Here is a 26,878-nt window from a genome sequence, read left to right on the forward strand (position 1 = left end):
AGAGTAATTTGGAGAGAATTAGAAAAGAATCCAGCCTTGCCGTCATTTATTGATTAAGTGTCAGTGCGCTAGATGATTTTTCTTCCCTTTCTCTTTATTGGTAAAATAAAAAACCTCTTGATCCCTTACTTTAATGTCCTGTTTGCCATGTGCTTATTCTCTTCAAGTATCTTATCAAGAAATAGAAGTACAGTAAATCCCTAGGCTTCGGGCTGGCCCAACCATCGAGAACACAGCTGGGAATGTGGAAGTAAGCAGCGAAGCTAAATGATGGAAACAGCTGTCATAAAACCCATGCATTCTCCTTGGAGAAAAGGTCTTCAGAAATTTATCGGCAGCAGTCATTGATTGAATAGCCCCTAAGTCCAGAGGAGTATAGGTACTGGAGACTCAAAGAGGTTTAAAACAGTACTCAAGCTTCAGAGGCACTTACATTTAAAAATAGGTAGATAGGGTTTATGCATGGAATTAGCAAATGGCACTGGTTGTGGGGTGGGAGGTGGCAGGAAGGGATACTTTTAGAGGCAGGCAAAACTTGACATCTGGGAGAAGTGAGAGCACAGTGTGAGACGGGGTAGAGAAAAGCCAGAGTAGACCCAATACGTGCTGCTCTTGGCATTTTGAGACTTGAAGGCGTATGAACACTCGGCGGCACCTCTGCAACCTCGAGGATACTAGCATGTTTCAGGGCGGTTATTAAATAATTAACTTGTTTTGGGTATATTCGGTAAGTGTATTTAAGCAAGCGTTCCATTGGAAATATCTGAAATGTGAAAATTGGGCTCAAAAGTGGGAAAGTTCGGTGCACTGACACATTTACAGATTTAGAGCACCAACAGTGCGAGAGTGTTCTATTTGTCGCTTTGTCCTTATATATATATATTTATTTTTTTTTAATAGGGAGGTTAGAGACTGTGGTTTATTCAAGTAGTTTATTCACTTCAGAACTTTGCGGATTCATCGTTTGGTTCCTCTGTACCTTCTCTGCTAAGCCCTCCAGAACATCCAAGTTTGATTTAGTTCCCTATACTGTGCTGTCTGCTGTGGTCAGTTTGGAAAACAGACGTGGTGACCTGAAGCCACCAGAGGCAAGAGAGTTGGTTCCTAGCTGGGGGTGACAGGTTTAAATATTTGAATACTGGTTTCCCTTTTAATCATTCACCAAACTAAGTAAATGACAAATCATGAGAAAAGAAACACCAGGAGTTGAGGAGAGGCATGCTGCTATTAAGAAGGTGGATATATTTGGTGGGCCTTGACCCTGAGCAGGTAGTTATTTGATCCTTAAAAAAAAAAGCAGCTCAACCACCTTCTTGCCCTACTTAGGTCTGATTTAAGAGGCCACATATCCTCAGTTTCTGTCCCACTGTGTGGCACATGGCAGGTGCTCGAGAAATATTTGTGGCTCAAAAGAAAAAAATGCAGGCATGATTTTGACTTTTGCATTTATTCTGGATATTCCGACTCACTCCTTTTTAAAAAATAATTTTTTATTGAGAAATATATATTCACATGCCATGTAATCATCTCCAGGCATGTTCCCCAGGAACCTCAGATCCATCCCAGACAGAATGGGCTGTCTTTGCCTTGTGTAGCTCAAGGTCACCTGGTCTCTGCTGCATCCCAGCCATTCTTTTCATGCTGGTCCTTTTCTTTTCACAGCTACTTTGTCAGTTTGACTTTTGCAAGCCTCTTAAAGCCAGGCTTCTTTCTTATATGTGGGGCGTCTGTCTAAAGGAACCGACTGGACTTCCAGAGGTTTCCGTACTTGCCCCAAACCCTTGAACCACGGAAGAGTTCAGTTATTGTTTCTGTTTTACCACACATTCGTCTCCATTGAGTTTCCAGCCTGGTGTTTAGTGAGAGCTGAAAACAAAGCGCTGTGGCCTTGCAGACTTGCAGTGTAAAGCATGTGCTTGCAATGGTCCAGTCTGAGTGGGAGTGTCATTTTTCTTGGCAGCCACTTCACAGAAAGTCCTGTTTCTTTGGTGCCAGAATAAGCAGTCATTACATTCCTTACAATTTATCGTCAAATTATTAGCTACTATTGTTAAAATTGCCTTAATTATAGAATATTTCCCCATGCTAGGATTTCAAAAACAAAACAAGACAGCTTCTCACCGGTGTAGTGTACTTTTGAAAGAGTCCTTAAAAAAAATCGGCCCCTGCCTGGGATGTTGGAGGCGGTAGCCAGGGATGGTACTTTGTGTTGCTGAGGACATTTTTTTTAAGGTGGGGGGAGTGCAGTGTGTTCACTTTAAACTTAATTTGAACGAAATGTCCCCAGCTGGCCAGTTGGTTAATATTCTTCTGCCTTGTTGTTTACCTCTAGTTGGGAACTATCTCCCCTCCCCCCGCCCCCTTTAAGTCCCGTGGGCCTGGGTGCACTCTGGGGATGCTCCACTGGTGGGAGGTTGATTGATCATTAAGCAGTGTGGCATTCTTGTAAGATGTTCTTGTATCCATCACGTCGGAGGGCAAATGAAGAAATAACTGCCTTCCAATGTAAGGGAGGGCCTGCTTCAGTTGTCTTGTGATTTGAACAAAGTTTGAGGTGCCTGAATGGGGTAGGTCCTTTCATAAGCTCTACCTATGGCTCTGCTTTCAAGATATATCCATCAATGGCTGAGAGATTCCAAACAGTTGAGAGGTTATCCTGGAGGTCATTCTTACGCTTTAAATAGATATCACCTTTTTAGTTAAGGTGTAATGGAGAGGCTGGAGGGAACTGCCTGAAAATGTAAGTAGCCATGTTTCTTGAAGATGATTGTATAATGATATAGCTTTTGTTTGTGAAAACCTTGTGTCTGATGCTTCTTTTATCTACCTTATGGACAGATGAGTAAAACATATGGATTAAAAATACATAAATAATAGGGGGAACAAAGGTTAAAATAAATTTAGCAGATTCAAATGCTAGTTATCAATGAAAGGGAGGGGTAAGGGGTATGGTATGTATGAATTTTTTTATTTTCTTTTGATTTCTTTTTCTGAATTGATGCAAAGATTCTAAGAAATGATCATGATGATGAATATACAACTATATGCTTAAAAAAGAAGAGTGTTCATATTGTATGTTGATTGATTTTATTAATTAAAAAAAGAGATATATCCAGAATCAGAATTTGACTGTAGCACCTAATCACCTATCATCTTGGACCCCACCCCCCATCACCTCTTGTCTGGATTATAACAGATGCCTGTAACCAGACTCTCTGCTACAGCTCTTGCCCGCCCCCCCCCCCCAGTCTATTCTCAGCCGGGCAGCAAGAGTGATCCCATTCAACACAAATCAGGTATCACTTCTCTTCTCAATGCCCCATTGGCTCCCAGTGCCACCCAGAGTGAAGTTCAAGGTTTAGGAGATCCTGCAGGGTCTGCCCTAGCCCCTTTCCTGTGCCAGCCTCCATGGTCCTCTCCTCTCAGCCTTGGGCTCCTGCCCCTCTCCTCTCTCTTGTTCATCCCATTCTAGCCACGTTGGTCTCTTTGCTGTTCCTGAGTACGTGAGGCATACTCGAGAGCCTTTGCACTTGCTATTCTCAACTTCTAGAATTCTGGCCCCAGATAGCAGCATGCCTCACTCCCTTACATACTGCAGGACTTTGCTTGCCTGTTACTTAATAGAGGAGCCTTTGCCTGACACATACACACACACACACACACATTGTCCCCTCTCTCCACTTCATTCTTAGCAGTTACCCCCATCTGATTTGAGGGCAGGGACTTTGCCTCTTTTATTCACTGCCCTATACCCAGTGTCTGGCACATTTCCTGGCATGCAGAAACGTTTGTTGAATGACAGCTCTTTGCAGACAGGGAACTCTTGGGTTAGAAAATGTTCACAGGGTGAAGCTCACTGTTGAGGGCTTTTGAGTGTGAGGCTACACGTGAACATCTGTAGAAAGAGGGTGACTAGGCCGAAGATTCATTCATTCATTCATTCATTCAGCAAGTATTTGCTGAAGGCCTACTAATTGCCAGGCACTGTGCTAGTCACTATGTATACAGCTGAGGCCTCGCATTCATGGAGCTTGCAGTCTCAATGGTAAGACAGATATTAATACAGTAATTCTACAAATGACAATTTCAGTTGTGCTAACTGCCTCTGAGGAGAAGCCTTGGCCTTGTTTATGAGGTCAGGGGATGGCAATAGGGGCGAAGTGGAGTTTTCTCAAGCATTTAGACCCTTTTCAAGGAGTAGTGCTTTTTACATGCTCACAATCTCCCCCCCCCCCCCAGGAGCGTTTCTGGCAGTGGGTTCCAGAGTATTTGGTTATGCAGTACAGGGAAGATGGGCCTAAGTTAGTGAGGCTTGCATGGAGCACTTTTTCTGCTGGCATACCTTGGCCATCATTTTAGGCGCTTGACAGTGCCACGTGAACACTTTTGTCACTTTGCAGTATTTTTTTTTATTTTTTTTATTTCTGGGGTTGTCTGCAGAAGAACCACCGCAGTACTATGAGTCAGATTTTGTGAAAGGTCAAGCACCCACTCTCATTCCCATGGAGACCACAGAAATGCTGCTTTGTTTGAATGGGTAGTTGGCTCGAAGCAAAGCCCTTCCTTCGTGCCCTCTATGGATGATTACGGTAGAACTCTGGTCCCACAGAGTATGACTCTCCATGTCTTTATTAATGACAACCATGTGTACAAGGACCGAGGATCCTATTGACTGCCAGGAGGAACAAGAGGAGGACCCTGGCCATGGGGACCTAGTGGACAGGCCAACCCAGGAAGACAGGATTTAAAATAAGCATAGCTGGGGTGGGCAGTGTTCTAGTAAGTTATCATAACAGGAATGGACATTCCCTGCCATTTGTCGCAGCTCTGAGAACAGGGTTTTCCCCTTTTCGAGAAAGGTTGTCTCTTAATTTTCAAGCTGGATAAAACAGGGCCCAAGTTTTTGTTAGTTCATTCGGAAATCCAAAGTGCTAGGGGGGAACTCCAAGGCTGGAGTAAGTATTGACTCCACATCACATGCCTGGCAGTTTGATCTAGAGGTGCATGAACAGTCTCGGGGATCCCAGCGTTTCCTGGTTACAAGCACGTGCCTTTAGCCATCTTCTCTAATCCAGACCCCTCCTGTTAGGAAGGGCAGACTCCATTGCAAGGACAAAGGGTGAAAGCCCCATGTTTTCTACTTAATGCAATGAAATGATTGCATTGTAGCAAATTGGGTGCACATGCTCGTTTGGAAGGGCCAAGTCTTGCTTGAATATAAAGAGGAAAGTGCTATAGTATATGTCCTCTTTTAAAACTATAGGCTTGCAACTAAAGATGAGCTGCCCACTTAATAAAAGAACGCTGTTTTGTTTCTCAATTCCTTATTATTCAAATGGCCCATATGCTATAAAGGTGTGGGTTAAGACGCATGAGTTCATCATAGGGCAGACCAAGCCTTTGCTATCTAAACTTAGCTTTAACTTTAATTGTCCCTGATTTCAGTTTTTTTTTGTTGTTGTTGTTGTTTTTTGGGGGGGGGATCCTGCTTTCTAAAATGATTCTCAGACACAGTGTATCATTTTCACCAGGAAACACTTAGTATTTCTCTTGGAGCCTTGAGCCTTGGTTGCTTCTAAGCTCAAGAAGGAAGTAAAATTCAATCAGATTCTGGGGTAATGGAAGCTGGGGCTTAGCTTGTTTATTATCTCTGCTGGATCTATAAAAAAAGGGATTCCTTAGCAAATGAATGGTGCAAATAAAATATTGGGAGATGTTTAACACCTGCATAAGGGAAGAGCCATTCCCGAACACTTCAGGACCAGCCATTTTAATCGAAACCATTGTGTTAGTTGCAAAATAAATAAATAAATAAATAAACTATGTTTCTAAGTAGCTTTAGCTGTGAGTACTTATTGGGGTCACTTTGTGTTTGAAAGTGATAAGTCTGCATTTCTTTAAAAATATCATAGAATTTAGCCCGTCCCTCTGATTTCTAGAAAGTGTTTCTGTAGTTAACGATATTATCATGAGATAACTAATGGCAGCTCTGCTCTTTAGGGCAGTATATTTGTTTTCCTTCTTGAAATACCAGCAGCTGTTGTATCCTTATATTTTATAGAAAGGAAAACAACCAAAAAAAAATTGAGATGTTTTTAATGTGAGAGGAACGCAAGCTGATCACTAAGATTAAAGGGAATTGATTGCGTTTGGCATAGTTTTTAATTTCCGAAATGTCTTTGAATCTGCACTATATGCCTAAACGTTATGCCAATGCTTTGCGGCTTCCTGGGGTGAGAGTTAAAATATGTAGATTTAAAATTTTTGCCAAGTATATAAATTGCCTCAAATATTAAACATCTTCTAAAAAATATTTGTCTTATTTCTGACATTTAATTCAACATACAGTCCTTAAGACATGCCTCACAACATCAGTAGTCCATTATATGTGTACACCACAGTTCCCCTTTCTATTCCTCAGTCATACCCTTAGGCCACCTCCATTCATTGCTAACCCCAAACAACCACCCCCATAAACACAAGTTTGCAAATGTCCATTCCTGTCCCCACACTCAGTTCCTCCAGGTATATACAGAGCAATGGGGTTGCAGGATCATATGGCAACCCCACCCCTAGCTGCTTTAATATCGCTTAAGGTGATGTGTATAGTTGCGAAGTTGACAAGGGGTGGACATGTGGTAGTTAGGTTCAGGTGTGAACTTGGCCAGGTGAAGGTGCCTAGTTCTGTTGCTGTAGCCATGAGCCAATGGCATGTGAAGCTCATCTGTCCCTGATTACATCTGCTATGTGGAATGCCAGCTGCAGCGAATGATGTTTGATTTAATTGGCTGGATGCTTAAATGAGAAAGCGCAATGCAGCACACCCCAAGCAGCTCAGCCCAGACCTTTGGAGATGTAGAAAGGAATCACCCTGGACAGTGCTGTGGGACCCAGAAGCGGGTAAAGAAGGCCAGCAAAAATCACCTGTGCCTGCCTGTGTAAGAGGGAATCTCAGAAGAAAGTTAGCTGCCTTTCCTCTGAACTATAAGTTTTCAACGAAATAAATCCCCTTTTACTAAAAGCCAATCCATCTCTGGTGTGTTGCGTTCTGGCAGCCTTAGCAAACTAAAAGACCTAGTAATGGGATTGCAGGATTATATATATGGCAATTCTATACTTAGCTTCCTGAGGTGTTGCTGAACTGCCTTTCAGAGCAGTTGCACCATTTGACATTCCCGCCAACAGTGGATAAGTGTGCCTCTTTCTCCACATCCTCTCTAGCACTTGTCGATTTCTGTTTATTGATAATGGCCATTCAGGTGGGTATGAGATGATAATCTCATTGTGGTTTTGATTTACATTTCCCTAATAGTAAAATTGAGCATCTTTTCACATGCCTTTTAGCCATTTGTATTTCCTCCTCTGAGAAGTGTCTGTTATGTCTTGTGCCCATTTTTTAATTGGGTTGTTTGTCTTTTTGTTCAGTTGAAGAAACTCTTTATATATTCTCGATACTAAACCCTTATATGTGGTTTCCAAATATTGTCTCCCACAGCATAGGCTGCCTTTTTACTTTCCTGCCAAAGTGCACAAGTGTTTAATTTTGAGGAGATCCCATTTATTTACCTTAAGTATCTTAAGAAATTGGTTATTAAAAATAAATAAAAGGGGGAATAAATGTTAAAATAAATTTAGTTTGAAATGCTAGTAATCACTGAAAGGGAGGGGTATGGTGTGTATAAATTTTTTTTCTGTTTTCGTTTTATTTTTCTGAATAGATGCAAATGTTCCAAGAAATGATCATGAAGGTGAATATGCAATTATGTGATGATATTGTGAATTAATGATTATATATGTAGAATGGAATGATCAAAATAGGAATGTTTGCGTTTGTTTGGTGTTTTTTGGTATTTAAAAAAATTTGATTATTCGGTAATTTTTCACGATTTTCAGCAGTTACTACGAGAGCTCTTTCAAACCTTGCATTGTTATAATAGTACATGTTTGGTAGTGTATGCTTTTGCTGAGGAAAGTGTAACCCCAACTGCAGACAGTTTCCAAGGAGCCATTAAATTTTACCTAAAATGTTTCAGTGGTACAGCCACCTTTTTTTTTTCTTTAAATGAAGGGAAATTTTGATCATTCATTTAATCAAGGAAGGATTGCAGGACATTTTATGCTAGGTAGACAGAAAATGTTGGACATTTCTTCAAACACCACAAAACTCAAGTAGTTTCCTAGTTGGACTGAATTCTGTTCACTGAGGTAGTTGACTTTACGCTCGTGTTCGTCTGTAAACAATTTATTGTAACCTTGACCAGGTCCTTCTCCTCCCATACCTCTTTGTTCCTTTCCTTTCCTAATATTTGTTTTTTAAATCAGTCAATATTGATAAAGTTTTTTTCTTTAAAAAAAAAAACACAGCCAAAAAGAGACTAACACGATTTCATCAGCCTTCTAATTGTTTTACTAATAGAAAACTATTGGTCCCTCAAACATCATGGGTGCGGTTTTTAAAGGAACTGGTGACTGATTTTTTTTTTCTGAGCACAAATCTCTTAATTCTCTAAACAGAAGAATTTTTTTTCTGTAAGAGTGATCTACAGTTTAAAGCTCATGTCTATGAGGTGTCACGTCCTTCACCCTTTTAAGAGATGTAAAACTATATAAGAATATCACTAAGAAGGTACCTAAACTTTTCAGCTAAGGGTCAGAGAAAGTTACTGGCGGTTTTCACAAGGAAACCCAAAGAAGACAATCAGAATGAAACAAGTTCAACATGATCATTCAAATCTTTATAAAAGGACCAGAGTAGAAGCCCAAGATGCGGGGCAAGTGGGCAAAGAGAAAGAAAACACGATTAAAACAGATCACGTGAGGATACCCAGTACAAATAAATGCTGGCTTTGGCATTATTTAGGCAACCCCTGTTTTTGATGTTGTGTCCCCAATAGTCCAATTTTGCAAAATCAGTCCAAACCCTACCAAGTCAAAGTCTCTCATTGGGTCTAGGTGGTACCCCATGTCCCCCCATCCTGAAAGAAATCAGTTCTGGCAAGAGAGCTCCAGTGTGCCTTGATTATTCTGTTGCTAGGTGCCAGCAATGTGCTGCTTGCTTAGATACACCTCATTGCTCAACTTCTTGATCTTGAGAAAGTTACACAGATAGAAGACCTCTCAGATCGCTAGTCCAAGGAGGCAGAACACTGAAAAGATGGCTGAAGTAGAGGACCGGAGTGTTTATGGGCTCATTGTCATCACACATCCTTTCTCGCTTCTTCAGGTTGGCAAAATCATTAACGATGGATTCTGAAAGGTCTTCTAAGCATCACAGAAGACCACTTCTAAAGACTTGAGCTTCTCAACTTTTGCAATCTCCTCCTAAGTTTTCGCCTCCCCTCCATGCTTCCTGTCTAGCTAGGGTCACATATCCTCCCCCTTTGTTCTCAAAACATACTTTAAACATGTCATAATTGTCAATGGTAAAGGCATATTTCCCCTTAGTTACCTCCTCCCTGGAATCCAGAGTATGGCTAGCAGAATCTGTGATCTCAAGATGGGTGTGCAGGCTGCCAGCAACCCCAGAATGGTTGGTTATCTATCTTATAGGCTCCTGTCACTAGTAGGTCCTTATGGAGTTCCTCATGGAGATACTTGAAGGAGTTAATGGGCAGATAGAAGGAGATGGCAGGTACTGAGCTGGAGACAAGCAGAAACAAAAGTAGCAATGCCAACAAGAAAGGGCCACACCGGGCTAGTAGACATGGTATCAGAGACTTGTTTACCACCTTGGGCCAGATCCCTGGTGACTGATTTCTTTAAAAAAATATTTTTATTGACATATCTTTATTCACCATACAGTCCATCCAAAGTGTACAATCAGTAGCTCACAATATCGTCCTTTAGGTGTGTATTTATCACCATGATCATTTTTACATGTGCATCACTCCAGGAAAATAAATAAGAGAAAAAAAAAAGTCACACATTCCATACCCTTTAGCCCTTCCTCATTGACCGCCATTGGTATTACCATCTGCCCATTTTCTTTTACCCCTTATCGCCCCCTATTATTCATTTGGTTTTTGTTCTTATTTTTTAACTCATCTGTCCATACTGTGGACGCAAGGTTTTCACAATCACATGGTGGTGAGTGATTCTTGAAACGTGTGTAATTTTTTAAGAATCTGGCAGGGTCTCAAACTTTTAAGAAATCACATCAATATTTTTCGATGTGTATTTTAATTATAACAGAAACACTACCTATTTGAAATTTATTTAATCCATATTCAGTAACATAAAATAGCAATGACAGTATTTAAATTTTAGAACCCTTGCTATGGATGTTTTGAAAGCATTACGTGGATTAACTCATTTAATGTAAACAGAAAGTGAAAAGATGCAGAGAGGGAGGGAGGGTAGAGTAAAGAATTTACAACTCAGTGGGCGGGCCACGGTGGCTCAGCAGGCAGAGTTCTCACCTGCCATGCCAGAGACCCAGGTTTGATTCCCAGTGTCTGCCCATGTAAAAAAATAAATTAAAAAAAATGTTTAAAAAGAAAAGAACTTTACAACCCAAGGCTAACAGGTTAGTGTGAATGAGTAAATCACTGGAACAGAGGGCTTCCTGGTAGCCAAGACCAAACAGGACACTCAACTGGTTATGCATTTCTCGTTTATCTGATAAAAAGAAACATTTCTTCAGGCAAGGTATTTTCTTGTTGCTGCTAAATGTAGAGAGAATTTGTTATGCAGCTCTTTGAGGTGCAGTATCCTCAGCAGTTTCTTCTAGGGATCTTCCATAAAGCCTGAAGAAATAACATTCAGGAATTTCAGTCAAGTTCCTAGGCCTTCAGACTAAAGAGCAAACTTTCTATGTTGAGCGGTAACTGCTGTCTTTCTGCATATCAGTTCATCTCTCTTGCTCTCTGAGTCAGGACTGTCATGTTAAGCAGCTAATACACCGTGATAGCCACCTGCAATGTCGAGACAGTTGGAGGAAGTTGCCCGCCAGGGTAAATGAGGTCCCATGGACTGAAGCCACATCAGGTCTTAGTGAAACAATTTGGGGGGTCCAGACAGCATCTTCTTCTCTGCTTCTTCAGCCCTTTTATTCTCCCTGCCTTGATTATCTCTATTTTCAGGACTTTGCTCCTGGCACTGAAAGTTGTCATAGTGTCACTTGGCCTCCAGAGATCTTAATATATGGTAGGTTAATTTTTTCTATTGAAAAGATGATAGAATAACAATAGTAAGAGTCACTTCTATATTCTTTACATGTCACGGTCTATCCCCATATTCATGCATATGGTTTAAATTGTCTCCATTACTTGGTAAATTGGCTATTTTTTAAATGTATGTAACGAGAAACTGGTCATTTAAACCATTTTGAGGTGTGAGCAGTAGTTTAATTTACAATCAATGTTGTGCAACTATCACTACTGCCTGTATCCAACAGTTTTTCATCACCCCAAACAGAAACTCAGTACCAATTGAGCAGTAACTTCCCATTCACCCTTTCCCCCCAGTCCTTGGTATCCTCTAATTTACTTTCTGTCTATGATTTTGCCTATCCTAGATCTTTCATATAGGTGAGATCATGCAATATTTGCTTTTGTGTTTGGCTTCTTAGTGCAGTGTCTTCAAGGTTCATCCAGGTGGTAGCATGTGTCAGGACTTCATTCCTTTCTATTGCTGAATAACATTCCATTGTATGGATATGTCGCATTTTGTTTATCCATTCATCTGCTGGTGAACATTTGGGCTGCTTCTACCTTATCTGCTATTTTTAACATAACACAAAATTATGGAAAGGTTCTGTAGTTCTTTAGAATTAAAAATTTCAGATGACTCCATAATCTTCCCATAAATTGCTGTACCATAATCTATTATGTGTCTAGCAAACATTTTCCCCTTATAATGGACTTTTAGGGGTTTTCTGTGTATTTTATATTAGAACACAGCAGTTATCTCCATTCATAATTGTCTGACTTCTGTTGCTTAAGATAAATTTTATGATCAGTTTCTTGCTTTTTCTTTTTAACTTTCAGAAGGTTTTAAAAAAGAAGGAAACATCTGTCCCCCTTGTGCCTAAGGCCTAGTCTAACTGCAGCATGCACAAGCTCCTCTGTTATAGGTATGAAGGAGAGGGAAGGAAACATGAGGTTTAACCCAGGGAGTTAGTAAGCTCTGAGTTTTTTAAATTTTTTTTATTTTTAAGCATTTCCTAGACTCTCAACTCTGAGCTCTTGCCAGGAACCTCCATCTTTTGGTTCCTAAAACCCTAGTTCAGCAAGAGTCCCAGGAGCAGCTAAAATGTTAGGTATTGGGAGGAGGAAATAAACACAAAGGCATCTACAAATTAGCTGTTTGAGGAGCAGTGCCTTTATTTTCTGTTTTTTTTCTGCCCTTTGTTTGGGGGGGGGTTCCCACGTGTTCATGTGTCTCGCTTTAAAAAACAAAATAAAGAATAATAAAAACCTAAACAAAACACTTCTTAAGACATTGTCTTCTGAACAGAAAGAACTTCCTAGAAAGCATTGTCATTGTTTCTAAAAAGAAGGGCTCATAATAACCCTCTATTCTCTTTCCTCACCCACTTTGTTTTTTGTTTTTTTTTAACAATGAAATGATTTTATGACTGTTAGTTGTGAAATGGCTTAATTCAGCTGCTTATTCTTTATGGAAAATAACTTTGCTATGCCTAATGTCTGTCTCTGGTCAAAGGGCGTTTCCTGTGTCACTGCCTTCCACGGTTTATCTGCGTTCAGCTTTGTGATCAGGAGGGTACAGGCTTGCCTTTTAAATCGTCTGCTTACATCTTTTATCTTTCATCAGGTCCTGGAAAGAAATCATCCGATGGCTTCTTTCCAGTGTCAGTTTTTGAAAGATCCGTGGCTTGCTTTATTTTGACAGGTGGTTGGTGAAAGAGGTGCTTAAAAGGGTGGGGTAAAGGAGGAGGGGCATTTAAGTAGAAGAAGAGGAAAGAGGTTTTGCTTGTTTTGGGGCCAACTGACAAATGGTGACTGATTATTATGCTCTACTTTTCCTTAGTGGGGCCTTTAAAGTTTGCCAACAAGGCCTGCAGTTGGAAAACAGCTGTACCTTCTGGAGGACCATTTCTGGGTCTTCCCCTTTTGGACTGAGGCACCCCCCGTGGGAACAGAACTAGGATAGAGAAGATGCAACTGTGTAGATTAATTTCCTGGAATGAACGAGAGTGATGAATCATTCAAAAGCAAGGTGTCCTTTATCAGTAGGCGCTGTCTTAATGGATCAGCCTCAGAGTTCAGGCTGGCATGGTGTCTCACAGGAGCCCGGGGACTCTGGTGATTAGGGATCCCTGCAGTAGCTCTGGCTTTGCTTTAACCATGCTCTCTTTAGCTTATACCGCCTCTAGGAATAGCAGATTGACAGTTGACTGCTTTACCGTATCAGCCGGTGCTTCTCTTTAATTGTAGTTGAAATGACGTTCCACCTCTTTTAAAATTTTGCTTGTTGATAGCCTTCCTGGATTGCCACTTAAACTGTTACTAGAGCTTTATGATGCCAAGAGTTAGACCTATGTATGTATTCCTTTAAATCTCCTCTCCTGTAGCATCCCACCCCTCCTCCTATCCCTTCATAATTTCAGCTGCCCTCCACTGAGCTTCCAGTTCACGTCTCGCTTGATGTGCAAAACCCAGAATTATACAAAAATATTCCAGGTGGTTTGTAGAAAGGTAGGAGAATGTTTTCCTTTTGGATTCCTGTGCCCTCTCTGTGCACATGAAGCAATTTTTTTTCAGTGTTGACTACAGTACATTTAACAGATTAAAACCTGTTAATAATTAAGAACAAGATGTAAGTTTCAGAGCAATTTAAAGAATTAGCCAGTAGAAACAACTGAAGCTCTGACTATACAGAACTAATAGGATTTGAAGTCCAGGCAATTCTTTTTCAGAACCCTGTTTGTATTCAGTCCCAGTCCTAGCTTACAAGTGGCCTCTTAGGACGAAAGGGGAGTGATCAGTAAGGGTGGAAGCAGGGAGCAGAAAGCGGTCTATATTGCCTTTTTATACTAGAATTCTGTTAGTACAAAGACTGCTTGGAAAGAGGGCCATCTGCTGAGGTAGAGAAAGCTTTCTGTCATGAGGGATGTTCGCTGCGTGGTGTTTTAGGAATTGGCGGTAACTTGCAGAGCCCTGATATTAGGCATCTCAATCTTAAAAGCAAGGGCAGATGATGACAACAGTAATAAACTTGCTAAGGGAGGGGTTTCTAAAAACTCGACTATATAGCTAGCTTTTAATTCCCTTTACTGATCTTTTCAGAAGGTCTAAGCTGCTTTCTTTCTAGTTCGATGATATCAAATATCAATATTTACATTACACTCTAGGCTGACTTTTTTTTCTGTTCTCTATGTGGATGCACGCTATAACATAAGGAAAAAAACTCGTCATTGCCAGGCAGGAGAAGGTGCCTTGGACTGGGAGTCAGGAAGCTTGGTTTCCAGTCCCTGCCACCGACTCAGTGGGCGGTGGGTATTCAACAAATTGTCTTAGTTCAGGACCTCATTCCTGGTGCTTATAAAAGGACGGTGTTGAGCTAGATTATCACTAACATCATTTCCAGCTATGATATTCCGTGTTTCACCACAAATGTGTTGAGAGCTGATGAGATGATGTGCAAGATAAGGGAGATATGAGGACAGTCCTTTTTTCTCATTGCATATTGTATTCTCGGCTTCAATAAAACCTTGAAATGAGCAGTTCTGGGTAACTGAACTTTCTGAATGGTTTTTGTTTCCTTCCTTGCTGTCAGCTGTCATTCTGTACTGCTGTCAGTGTGCCTGCTTTTAGCAACCCCTGTCCCTCCTTCTTGGCTGCTTCCCTTGTGGTCTTAGAAACCATAGCATTAAGCTCATCTGAACTCTGTGCCAAGTAAGCATGCATAGGTTGTGAGTGGGGAAGGCTGTTCCTATGACTCAAGCCCAGGGACTTTGGCCGTTCAGGGCCTTTGGGGGCTTATTGTTAGGTTCCACATGGTGAGGTGTTACTATGTCCCCCTTGTCTTGGGCCAAACATTAGTGTAGTTAATAGGCACGTTTCTTCTCTATGATGCTTAATGAAGAAAGAAGAGTAAGTGGATGGGAGAAGGCAGGAGGCAAGGGAGCCCTTAGCCTGTGGAGGGGGCTGGAGAGGTAGTATGTGTTCCAAGGTCTAGCAAAATAGCTAGACATGTGTCAGCTATTGTTAAAAAGATCAGCAGAAAGAACAGTTGGAGGTGAAGAGCTAGCTTATGGAGCTTTCTGAGCAAGTTGGAGGCAGATCAGTGGCTTGGATTCTTTTCTTTTTTTTTTTTAAAGTATTTTTACTGTGAACAGCAAACAAATGTACAAACATTCTTGACAATCAGTGGCTCATAATATCACATGGTTGTATATTCATCACTATGATCATTTTTTTGAACATTTGCATCTCTCCAGCAAAAGAAATAAAAAAGAAAAAACTCATACATACCATACCCCTCACCCCTCCCTCTCATTGACCACTATAGTGTTTCCATCTACCCAATTTATTTTAACCTTTGTTACCCCTAATGTTTATTTTTAGCCATATTTTTTTACTCATCTGTCCCATATCATAGATAAAAGGAGCATCGGCACAAGATTTTCACAGTCACACTGTCACAGCTATATCATTATACAATCATCTTCAAGAAATATGGAGTAGCTTGGATTCTAAAGAGAAAGCTGGTTTGCTTGTTCCTCTGTGCTCGATGTTGGGTGCTGGGAAGCACAAGCTGCCTCGGCCACTGTTATGTTATATGTTGAGGATTTGCTTGTCTGGCTGGTGCCTGGAAAGTTGCACATGAACTTCAGAAATACCACGGGGAACTGCTTCCCTTATCTCAGCACACAGGGCCAGAAGGTGAATTAAAAAAAAAAAGTTTTTTTTTTAAATACCAAAAAACACCAAACGCAAGCCTTCTTAACTTTTGATCATTCCATTCTACATATATAATCAGTAATTCACAATATCATCACATAGTTGCATATTCATCATCATAATCATTTCTTGGAACATTTGCATTTATTCAGAAAAAGAAATAAAAAGAAAACAGAAAAAAAATCATATATACTATACTCCTTACCCTCCCTTTCATTGATCACTAGCATTTCAAGCTTCATTTATTTTAACATTTGTTCCCCCTATTATTTATTTTTATTCCATATATATTCTACAGAGTGTGAATTTGAACTGAGTTTGTTCCTTCAGAAAGTAAATTCGAAATCGGCAAGGGCTTACCATGAAGATCTGCTGCCTAAGTCCAGATTTCTGTTATATTGCTCTTGCATGAAATATGACTCAAATCATTGAGCTTTTGTGTTCAGAATAGACTCTCTGGCCATCAGGCTAGTATCGGTATGCACCCACAATGGCACAGGCCACATGTGTATTTTGTGGTCACACCACCGTCATCTGCGGTAGAGGCCCTGAGTTTTTTGAGGTTTTTTTTTTTTTCCCCCATCTTTCCACCTTTCCGGTCTTTTTCCCACTTCCTGTACCCTACGTGTGGCCAAACCATCGTATTCTTTCCCCTAGTGCTCCTGGGATGGTCTTCCCTCCCCCTGGGATTTGGCGCAAGTGTTCTTCTTTCTGCCTAAATTTGGCCCTCCTTACTTCTCTGGGTAAGAATTCTGATCCTCTCAGACCTCTGCATCCCTCTTCTCTGATACCTGTGGTTGGAAATCTCCTTTTCTACCTCATGGCATCTTGCTTTGAATGAATAGGTGAATGAAGGAATGGGCATTAGAATAGCGGTTCCTTTTTTTTTTTTAATTCAGTAAGCATTTATTAAACATGTACCTGGGTAAGTGGCAGTTACTAAAGATATAAAAATGTATAAGGTAAACATCATGTTGAGTGGAATAAGCCAGACACAAATATTGTATGATCTCACTGATTTGAAATAATTAGAATAAGCAAACTCATAGTACGGTGATGGTGGCACAGCATTGTAAACGTGACTAACAGTGCTGAAATATATGTCCAAATGTGATTAGAGGGGGAAGTATTAGACTGTATACATGGTAACAGAATAAAGAAAAATCCATGGAAGTACACTACCCAGACAGTGAGCTCTATAAGTGAAACGTTGGGCTCTGGTTAATAAAACAATTATAAAAATATGCTACCATCAGTTGTAACTAATGTTCCATACTGATGCAGGCTGTTAATAATAAGGTGGTATATAGGAATCCTGTATTTTGTGCATGAGTGTTCTGGAAACACACAACTTCTCTAATAAAGAAAAAATGAATAAGACCCAGTCCCAGACCTCAAGAAGATAATTTCTATATCAAAATTGGGGATGAGTTTTATTACCTCTATGTGATGGTAAGCTTCTCTGAAGACAGGTGTTGCTCAGCTTTTTATAAATTCCCCGCCATAGCTTATACACAGTACGGGGATTCAGTAAACACTTATTAATGGCTTTGAAAGATGCCCACCTTCTTTTCCATTTAAAAAAGGAAATCTTTTCCAGACGCTCTTTCCAAAACACCATCTTATAGTGCTTTGCTCAGACAGCATTTGAGGATATTCAGCTTTAAAGCAGATTCTTCCCTCTACATCAACTGGACTGAAAACACCAAACACACGTCACTGGCAGGTACAGGAAAGGTTTCTTTTTACTGTGAAGCCACAAAAGTGAGACCTTCTGTCCATTTGTGTTGCTGGATAAGAGTGCATTCCAGCCTGCCACCTATCCCTGTTATGCCCAGAGCTGCGCCGGTGTCTTTAGCTACAAACTTGCCTACCTGTTGAAACAATTTGATGCCATCTACTCAGCTATAGAAATGTCTTGCAGAAGGATTGTCCCAAGAAGAAAAGCCTTTCAGGCCACCCAGGGTTGTTGAAAGCAGTTTCTCATCATCTAGGATTGGATAGCAAATGTTCTAGCATGTAAAGAATAAAGCTAGGGATGATTTACGTTACTTGTAAATCACCCAACCCCAAAGTGGATGTTCAATGTTAGAAAAGGAAGAAATTACTGGGAAACTCAGTTGAAGCATATGAGCACTTATGTACCAGTGTTTCACTCAAGTTAGGAAATTCAAGAGCTGCAACCTCACAAATCTGATGTACTATGTGATTAATAATCAGCAAACATTTTGAAGTATGATTATGAAATTAAATCTTACTCTCATTTACAGGAAACCTTTTCCTCTAATACAAATTATAGACTTATTAGGTTTATCTGCAATACCTGTCCTTTAAGTGCTGTATAATTATTCCTAAATCTTTCAGAAAAGAATTTGAGCATACTATTTTAAACCCATAAGCCATAATCCACTAACAAGATGAAAATTTCATTTCATCTTTTGTGCACATTTTTTGGGGGGGTGGTGGGGTTTGTTAAAAATTTAACCTGTACTCCCCAGAACTGATTCCATTTCCCTACTGTTTCCACTCTGACAGACAACTATAAATAACAAGGAATTAATGTCCTACAAAATGCATCGGGATAATTATTTGCAACATATCATTGCAACCCACTGCATTACTGCAATAATGGGAAACACTGGGAGACCAAAGTAGAGGATAGGTGCAAGCCTTCGCCCACCCGTAAAGCCACTTTGCTCCCGTGAACTGAGGCACTGTGTTACGACCAAGTAAGATTTAGTGGTTGTATGTGAAAACGGGGTACTGCCAGGGGACAGCTGAGAGTAAGGCAGAGTGCAGATTGAAACAACCTGTTCAGTGGGGGCGCAGGGATTCCTCATTTTATGGAGTGCGGATTCCAATTTCTCCTAACGCCTGTTTGCCTGGTTGCATTTGATTCCCTGATTTAACCCACAGAGGGAGGGACTGGGGGCTTGTGGGTGCTGCCCCCTCAAAGTCTGAAGACAGAATCTGGTCTGTAATGGAGAATTAGCTCAGGGTCCAAAAGCATGGGGTGGATTGACATGTGAGTTATTATTATTTTTTTTCCCCATGGATCTCATTCTGCATAAAATTGGCTCAAGTCTCAAAACATAAACAGAGTAGAACTGGGGGTGGGGCGGGGTGAGGAGTCTTTTGTATTCAGAAAATAGGTGCTTTTATTTCAAGTGTGTCAGAGGGAATTAGGACTGTTAATGCTTTAACAACACTGCTGGTTATTGAGCTGGTCCTTAAAATGAGAGGCGAGGGGTGCTTTGAATAGACAGTACTCTGATTCAATAGCTGCCTCTCAGGTGGCTCTTTAGTTTCTGAGAAGCTGCACCTGCCTCCCATTTCCATTAAATGTCATTAAGAGCTGCATATCGTATGTAATATGGGATCATCAGGGTCTTTATTGCTGCTCTTTGAAAAGGAAGAAAATCGTGTCCCCTTTCATTCTCTCTGAGACATGACGTGTTAAAATTAAGAGCCTTACGTGTTAAAATTGCTTTGCCCAATTACTTTCTAGATAAAGTTTCCCGATAATGGGCCCAGAAGTAATTTTAATTTCAACCAGCCAATATGTATTCTCTGTTTAAACATTTTTCAATTCATTTATATCCCTGGTAGCATCCTGAAAGAACTGCTTAAAATTAAAAAAAAAAAAAAAAAAAGGTTTAAGTAGACTCTAGTGCTGTTACAGCTATTTAAGACAGTCCCCTCTCCCTAAGCCCCTAATAGGGAAATTACAGCACAAAAAAACAAAGACAAATGTCCAGCAGTCCCTAGTGCCCACAGCAAAGTCTAAGCCCCAATCCTATCCTTTTGCCAACTTGGCATAATTTTAGCATTATCTTAATAATATGTCCCCATATATAACTCATTCTCAAATTGAAAGTTGTTTTTGGCCACCTCCCTTGTTCAAAATGGTGATGTGGATGGCAGAAAGAGCTGAGTTAGATGACCTGCATTTTACTTAGTACTGGAGTGCCTGGACTGGGTCATGCTCCAGCTTATTTTAGTGAATCTCATATCAATGCTACGAGCACCTTGGGGAGACTATTTTAACTGAGGCTCAGTTTTTGCATCTGTGAAATGGGATAATACCTTCAAGGGTTATTGTGAAAGCAGAGTAAAATGTTAACGTGTGAAGCTGCTTTAAGCATTGTAGGGATGTCAGGTGTGGCCATTATTAGGACAGTGACCTCTGTTCTCTTTATAAATATGATCAAGTTAAAATTGAAACCAATTAGCCATATATATATATATATATATTTACTGTGCCTGATGTTTAACACCTGAATTGTTTGGTATCGCTAACATTTTATCCTAAGACCAACTAGATCATGAGCATTTAAAAAAAATTTATTAATTAAAAAATTAAGAACAAACAAAAACATTGACATATAATTCCATTCTACATATATATTCAGTAATTCTCAATATCATCACACAGCTGCATATTCATCATTTCTTAGGACATTTGCATCAATTCAGAAAAAGAAATAAAAAGAAAACAGAAAAAGAAGTAAAACAATAACAAAAAAAAAGATCATACATACCATACCCCTTACTCCTCACTTTCATTGATCATTAGCATTTCAAACTAAATTTATTTGAACATTTGTTCCACCATTATTTATTTTTATTCTATATGTTCTACTCATTTGTTGACAAGATAGATAAAAGGAGCATCAGACACAAGGTTTTCACAATCACACAGTCACATTGTGAAAGCTATATCATTATACAATCATCATCAAGAAACATGGCTGCTGGAACACAGCTCTACATTTTCCGGCAGTTCCCTCCAGCCTCTCCATTACCTCTTGGATAACAAGGTGATATCTACTTAATGCATAAGAATAACCTCCAGGATAACCTCTCAACTCTGTTTGGAATCTCTCAGCCATTGACACTTTGTCTCATTTCCCTCTTCCCCCCTTTGGTCGAGAAGGTTTTCTCAATCCCTTGATGCTGAGTCTCAGCTCATTCTAGGATTTCTGTCCCCAGTTGCCAGGGAGGTCCACACCTGGGAGTCATGTCCCACTTAGAGAGGGGGAGAGCAGTGAGTTTGTTTGTCATGTTGGCTGAGAGAGAGAGGACACATCTGAGCAAGAGAAGACATTCTCTGGGGTGACTCTTAGGCTTAATTTTAAGTAGGCTTAGCCTATTCTTTACAGGGATAACTTACATATAAATAAACCCCAAGATTGAGGGCTCAGCCTTTTGCTTTGGTTGTCCCCACTGCTTGTGAGAATATCAAGAATTCAACTTGGAGAAGTTGCATTTCTCCCCGTTCTCACCATTCCCCGAAAGGGCCTTTTTTTTTAAAATTTATTTATTAATTAAAAATTAAGAAACAAAATAAAACATCAACATGCATAATCAGTAATTCACAATATCATCACTTAGTTGCATATTAATAATTTCTTAGAACATTTGCATTAATTCAGAAAAAGAAATAAAAAGACAATAGAAAAAGAAATAAAATGAACACAGGAAAGAAAAAAAAAAAGATTATACCTACCATACCCCTTACCCCTCGCTTTCATTGATCACTACTAGCATTTCAAACTAAATTTATTTTAGCATTCGTTCCCCCTATTATTTATTTTTATTCTATATGTTCTACTCGTTTGTTGACAAGGTAGATAAAAAGAGCGTCCGACACAAGGTTTTCACAATCACACAGTAACACTGTGACAGCTGTATCATTATTCAATCATCCTCAAGAAACATGGCTACTGGAGCACAGCTCTACATTGTCAGGCAGTTCCCTCCAGCCTTTCCATTACAACTTTTTTTTAAATTAATTAAAAAAATTAACAACAAACAAACAAAACAATAAGATATCATTCCATTCTACATATATAATCAGTAATTTTTTTTTTGACAAAGGAAGAATTTTTATTTTTATGATGTGGGAAATAAATGCTAGGAAGAAAAGGCCTTATTTCCATTTGATTATATGGAAAATATCTTGTATTTGCCAGGAGCCTCACTTCTGCACTGAGATATTTCCATCTGGCTCTACTATATATATATTTTTTAACTTCTTTTTTTATTAATTAAAAAAATTAACAAACAAAACATTTAGATATCATTCCATTCTACATATACAATCAGTAATTCTTAATATCATCACGTAGTTGCATATTCATCATTTCTTAGAGCATTTGCATCGATTTAGAAAAAGAAAAAGACAACAGAAAAAAGAAATAAAATGATAATAGAGAAAAAATAAAAAAATGATTATTAAGAAAAAATTCTTAATATCATCACATAGTTGCATATTCATTTCTTAGAACATTTGCATCGATTTAGAAAAAGAAATAAAAAGACAACAGAAAAATAAGTGGATAATAGAGAAAAAAAAGTTATACATACCATACCCCTTACCCCTCGCTTTCATTTACCACTAGCATTTCAAACTAAATTTACTTTAACATTTGTTCCCCCTATTATTTATTTTTATTCCATATGTTCTACTCGTCTGTTGACAAGGTAGATAAAAGGAGCATCAGACACAAGGTTTTCACAATCACACATTTTCAGGCAGTTCCCTCCAGCCTCTCCATTACATCTTGAATAACAAGATGATATCTACTTGATGCATAAGAAGAACCTCCAGGATAACCTCTCGACTCTGTTTGGAATCTCTCAGTCATTGACACTTAGTCTCATTTCACTCTTCCCGCTTTTGGTCGAGAAGGTTCTCTCAATCCCTTGATGTTAATTCTTAGCTCATTCTAGGGTTTTTCTCAGTTCCTTGATGCTGAGTATCAGCTTATTCCAGGATCTCTGTCCCACCTTGCCAGGAAGGTCCACACCCCTGGGAGTCATGTCCCACGCAGAGAGGGGGAGGGTGGTGAGACTGCTCATCATGTTTGCTGGAGGGAGAAGCTACATCTGAGCAACAAAAGAGGCTCTCTTGGGGGTGACTCTTAGGCCTAAATTCTAAGTAGACTTGACTATCCTTTGTGGGGTTAAGTTTCATATGAACAAACCCCAAGACTGGGGGCTCAGCCTGTAGCTTTGGTTGTCCACACTGCTTGTGAGAATATCAAGAATTCAACTTGGGGAAGTTGAGCCTCTCCCCATTCTCACCATTCCCCAAAGGGGGCTTTGCAAATACTTTTCCACTCACTGATATAACCACTCCGGGATTCATTGGGGCATCACTCTGGACAAACCAACAAAATCTCATGTCCTACCTGAGATTCCAGGTACTTATGGTGTTCAATCGAACTATCTACATAAGTTATATTAGGAAATGCACTAATCAAAATATAAATTTGATCACAAGCATTTTAAATTCTCCTTTCCCCTGGCCTCCCCCAGCCACACATCATAAAAATTGCCTTGAAAGAGTATGTGATTCGTAAATGTTCACCCATAGGGTTGGGAAGGTGCAGGAAAAAGGTATGGAGGAAATCTTAGACTTGGAGACATCAAGGACCTGTATTAAGATGCATTTAAATATTTTTTATGCACACAGCCTTGCTATTCATTGTGAGTCCTAGCTTAGGAGTTCTCTGGCCCTGACCTGAGGCCTATAGGAGTTCAAAAGGGCTTTGGGGTTGGGCTTGGGGTTGGGGATGGAATCCAGGGGGCAGTGCTTCCCAGCAGGTTTAGAGGCTAAGTAGAGAGAGAGCCTTAGTTTTCTAGTTTTTCTACTCCAGTCCAGTTTGACAACTAGGGCAGGGCTTCCTGTGTTGTTAGGAGGGGGTAGCAGGTCAGCAAGGGGAATGCTGACTAGTAAAAGATATGTAGCCGGGGTAGCGGGGGTGGGGGGGGGGCAGGGGGCTTGGGGATCTCTGAGACAGGATGTCTATGCTGAGAGCTTCTTAGGGCTCCTTTTTATCCTTGAGGTCATTGACAGCAGTCTTGGATGGGAATGTCTGACCAGAGACCTTTCTGAGTCTCTGCTTTGTACATGTAGTTCTATAGCCTGAGGCCTGAAGCCTTCCGGAAACATTTCACATGTGCCAGGGACAATGCCCAGAGCCTGCTTTTTGGCTTGAGCTGTCACTCCTACTCAAGTAATTGTGCATCCTTAAGTAACCTTACAAACTCAAGACAGAGACATTTATAGCAACCCTAAAATTCCTCTCATCTCCTCTTTCCTCTTTCAAAGTTTGAACTTTGAGATCTTCAGTAAAAAAAAAAACTTAAAAAAGTGTCTTTAATTTACTGTGGATTAAACAACAGCGTAAGGCCCCTCTCTCATCTTTAGCTGAAGGATATGGCTTTGTTTGACAGATATTCTTGAGACTTACTAACTTTTAAAACAATCGTGATAGTAGTCTTCCTTCCAGGAAAAAAAGTAGAAAAGAAAAAGCTTGTGTGGCTTTAAAAAAAAATTATTTATTAAACATAACAACATACAAACACCAACATTTTTTTTTTTTTTTGCATGGGTAGGCACCAGAAATTGAACCCGAGTCTCCGGCATGGCAGGCGAGAATTCTGCCTGCTAAGCCACCGTGGCCCACCCCAAACACCACATTCTTACCATATGATCATTCATTTCTTGATATATAATCAGTAACTCACAGTATCCTCACATAGTTGTATATTCATCATCATGATCATTTCTTAGAACATTTGCATCAATTCAGAAAAAGAAATAAAAAGAAAACAAAAAAGTTCATACATACCATACCCCTTACCCCTCCCTTTCATTCATCACTAGCATTTCAGTCTACTAAATTTAACATTTGTTCCCCTTATTTATTTTTAATCTGTATGTTTTACTCATGTGTCATTAAGGTAAATAAAAGGAGCATCAGACACAAGGTTTTCACAATCACATTGCAAAAAATTATACAATCATCTTCGAGAAACATGGCTACTGGAATACAGCTCTACAGTTTCAGGCAGTTCCCTCCAGCCTCTCCTTTCCATCTTGACTAATAAGGTGATATCTATTTAATGCGCAAGAATAATCTCCAGGATAACCTCTTGACTCTATTTGAAATCTTTCAGCCATTGACACTTTATTTTGTCTCATTTCTCTCTTCCCCCTTTTGGTCGAGAAGGTTTTCTCAACCCCTTGATGCTGAGTCCCAGCTCATTCTAGGATTTCTGTCCCACGTTGTCAGGAAGGTCCACACCCCTGGGACTCATGTCCCACAAAGAGAGGGGGAGGGCAGTGAGTTTGCATGTCTTGTTAGCTTGTGTGGCTTTTTTTAAATAAAGGAGTCAAAATGTCAGAATTAGGCCTTTCACGTTTTTATCTTGAGCCATGGTTGTTTACTCTGGGTAATGCAGATGTTCTAGTTCATTTTGAACGCATTAAAGTACACTTCTCAGAATTTTTAATCCCGGAGAAAATTCTCATGACGCATTGGACTAACAATAAGCATATATGCTTTTGAAAGTACTTTTGGACTTTGATGTAAAAATTGCTCTTATTACTTATCAGCCTCTGACAATTGCAAGTTTGGTCTCTTTTAAGTGGCAGCTGGACATTTTGATTTCGGTTATATTTTCCACTCAGATGTAGGGTTTAAGGCAGATCATGTCTGGTGTGTGTTCCTTGGGCTTGCTGAAGGTTACTGTTTCCTTAACATATTTCTTGGGAGAAGACAAGCAAAAAGTTAAGGTGATCAACTAAGGGTACAGCTGCCAATTAACCTATTAACGTATGAATCTTACAGGAAAGTACGGTCAGTTCTGCCAATCATCAAACTGTGTAAAGTCATGCGATAAAATCACAGGCCCTTGGGTTAATTGTGGTAAGGGCACGACACTAAAAACTTCAGTGATGCCTAGTAAATAAATAAAGATAAAAACCTAATAAAAAACAAGTAATAGCGTAATGTAAACATGGGTGAGAAATACGCAGTTACTACAATAAATATGAGACTTTACCTTGAAAAGCACTTGAAGTTTGCTTGTGGAGGTGGGTGTCAGAAAGTTGGCAACTTGTTATTGAGAAGTGGTGGAAGTAGAGTTACCTGAAATCTGACAGCAAGTTATAACACCACATGTAAATGGGCACAACGTGCCGTGAACTGAGTAATTTGGTAGTGTGTGTGCATTTTGTGTATTCCTTCATGGCTTCGTGTAGCTGGTTGCAGTTTTCTGTCCTCACGTAGTGTTTCAAAGATGAAATCATGTGGAAGCAATGTGAAATAATGTGATATGCTCAGATTGTTTCCTAATATCATGCTGGAACAAGTTCATGCTCAAAATAACGATTATGGCACGAGACAATAATATGCTCTGGTGCATCATTGAGCATATGATATTTTCATCGTCATAGTAGATACTCACATATGATCTCCTTTGTATGTGCTGCCAGGAGTGCCAGTCCTGAGGGCCCACTGATTGCTGTCCTTCCACCAGGTGCCTCTTGCTCTGCTTGGGTGAACGAGTTAGCATGCAGAGTTAGACTTCTGGTTTTATGTAGAGGGGTGTTAGGTTCAGGTGTCAGCTTGGCCAGGTAATGGTGCCATTTTTATGTTGTGTTGCTGTGAACTTAAATCATCAGGATGTGAAATTTATCTATGGCTGATTCCATCTGTGGTCAGTAAGGGGTGTGCCTTCTGCAATGAGTGAGGCTTAAAAGGAGAAGTTAGAAGCTAGGAGCTTAAGCCGGCTCAGACCCAGACGTTTGCAGATGCAGAAAGGACATACTCCCCTGGGAAAGTCTTTGGAATCCAGAAGCTGGGAATGAAGCCCAGCAGATGTTCCCTTGCGCCTTCCCAAATTAGTAAATATGTAACTAAATAAATCCCCTTTATAAAACCCTGTCCATCTCTGGTGTGTTGCATTCTGGCAGCTTTAGCAAACTAAAACAAGGAGATAGCGCTGAGTTGTTTAAGAGCTATTGCTTACTCAAGATTGTTGTTGTGGATGGCGTATTGGCCTCTGCTGAGCTACAAGAAGGCTTCACTGGAGCCAGACTAACTAGTGCTGGCTGCACATTTAAGCCCTCAAATGGACTGTCTTCATAGAATAATTAAAAACATATTGGAAGCAAGTCTTCTTTCCAGTCTCTAGCAGGACTGTATTGCGTGTGT

General features: G+C 40.0%; 1 protein-coding gene and 1 pseudogene across 2 annotated transcripts in view; one reads left to right on the forward strand and one right to left on the reverse strand.

Moving 5' to 3' along the window:
* GPC4 (glypican 4) overlaps positions 1-26,878 on the forward strand; it is a 136,115-nt gene that overhangs the window by 7,736 nt on the left and 101,501 nt on the right. The gene's annotated exons all lie outside the window — the stretch shown is intronic.
* Positions 8,950-9,961, reverse strand: LOC143670905 (transmembrane emp24 domain-containing protein 10 pseudogene; annotated as a pseudogene).

Source organism: Tamandua tetradactyla, chromosome X (genome assembly GCF_023851605.1).
Source record: "Tamandua tetradactyla isolate mTamTet1 chromosome X, mTamTet1.pri, whole genome shotgun sequence".
Classification (NCBI taxonomy): domain Eukaryota; kingdom Metazoa; phylum Chordata; class Mammalia; order Pilosa; family Myrmecophagidae; genus Tamandua; species Tamandua tetradactyla.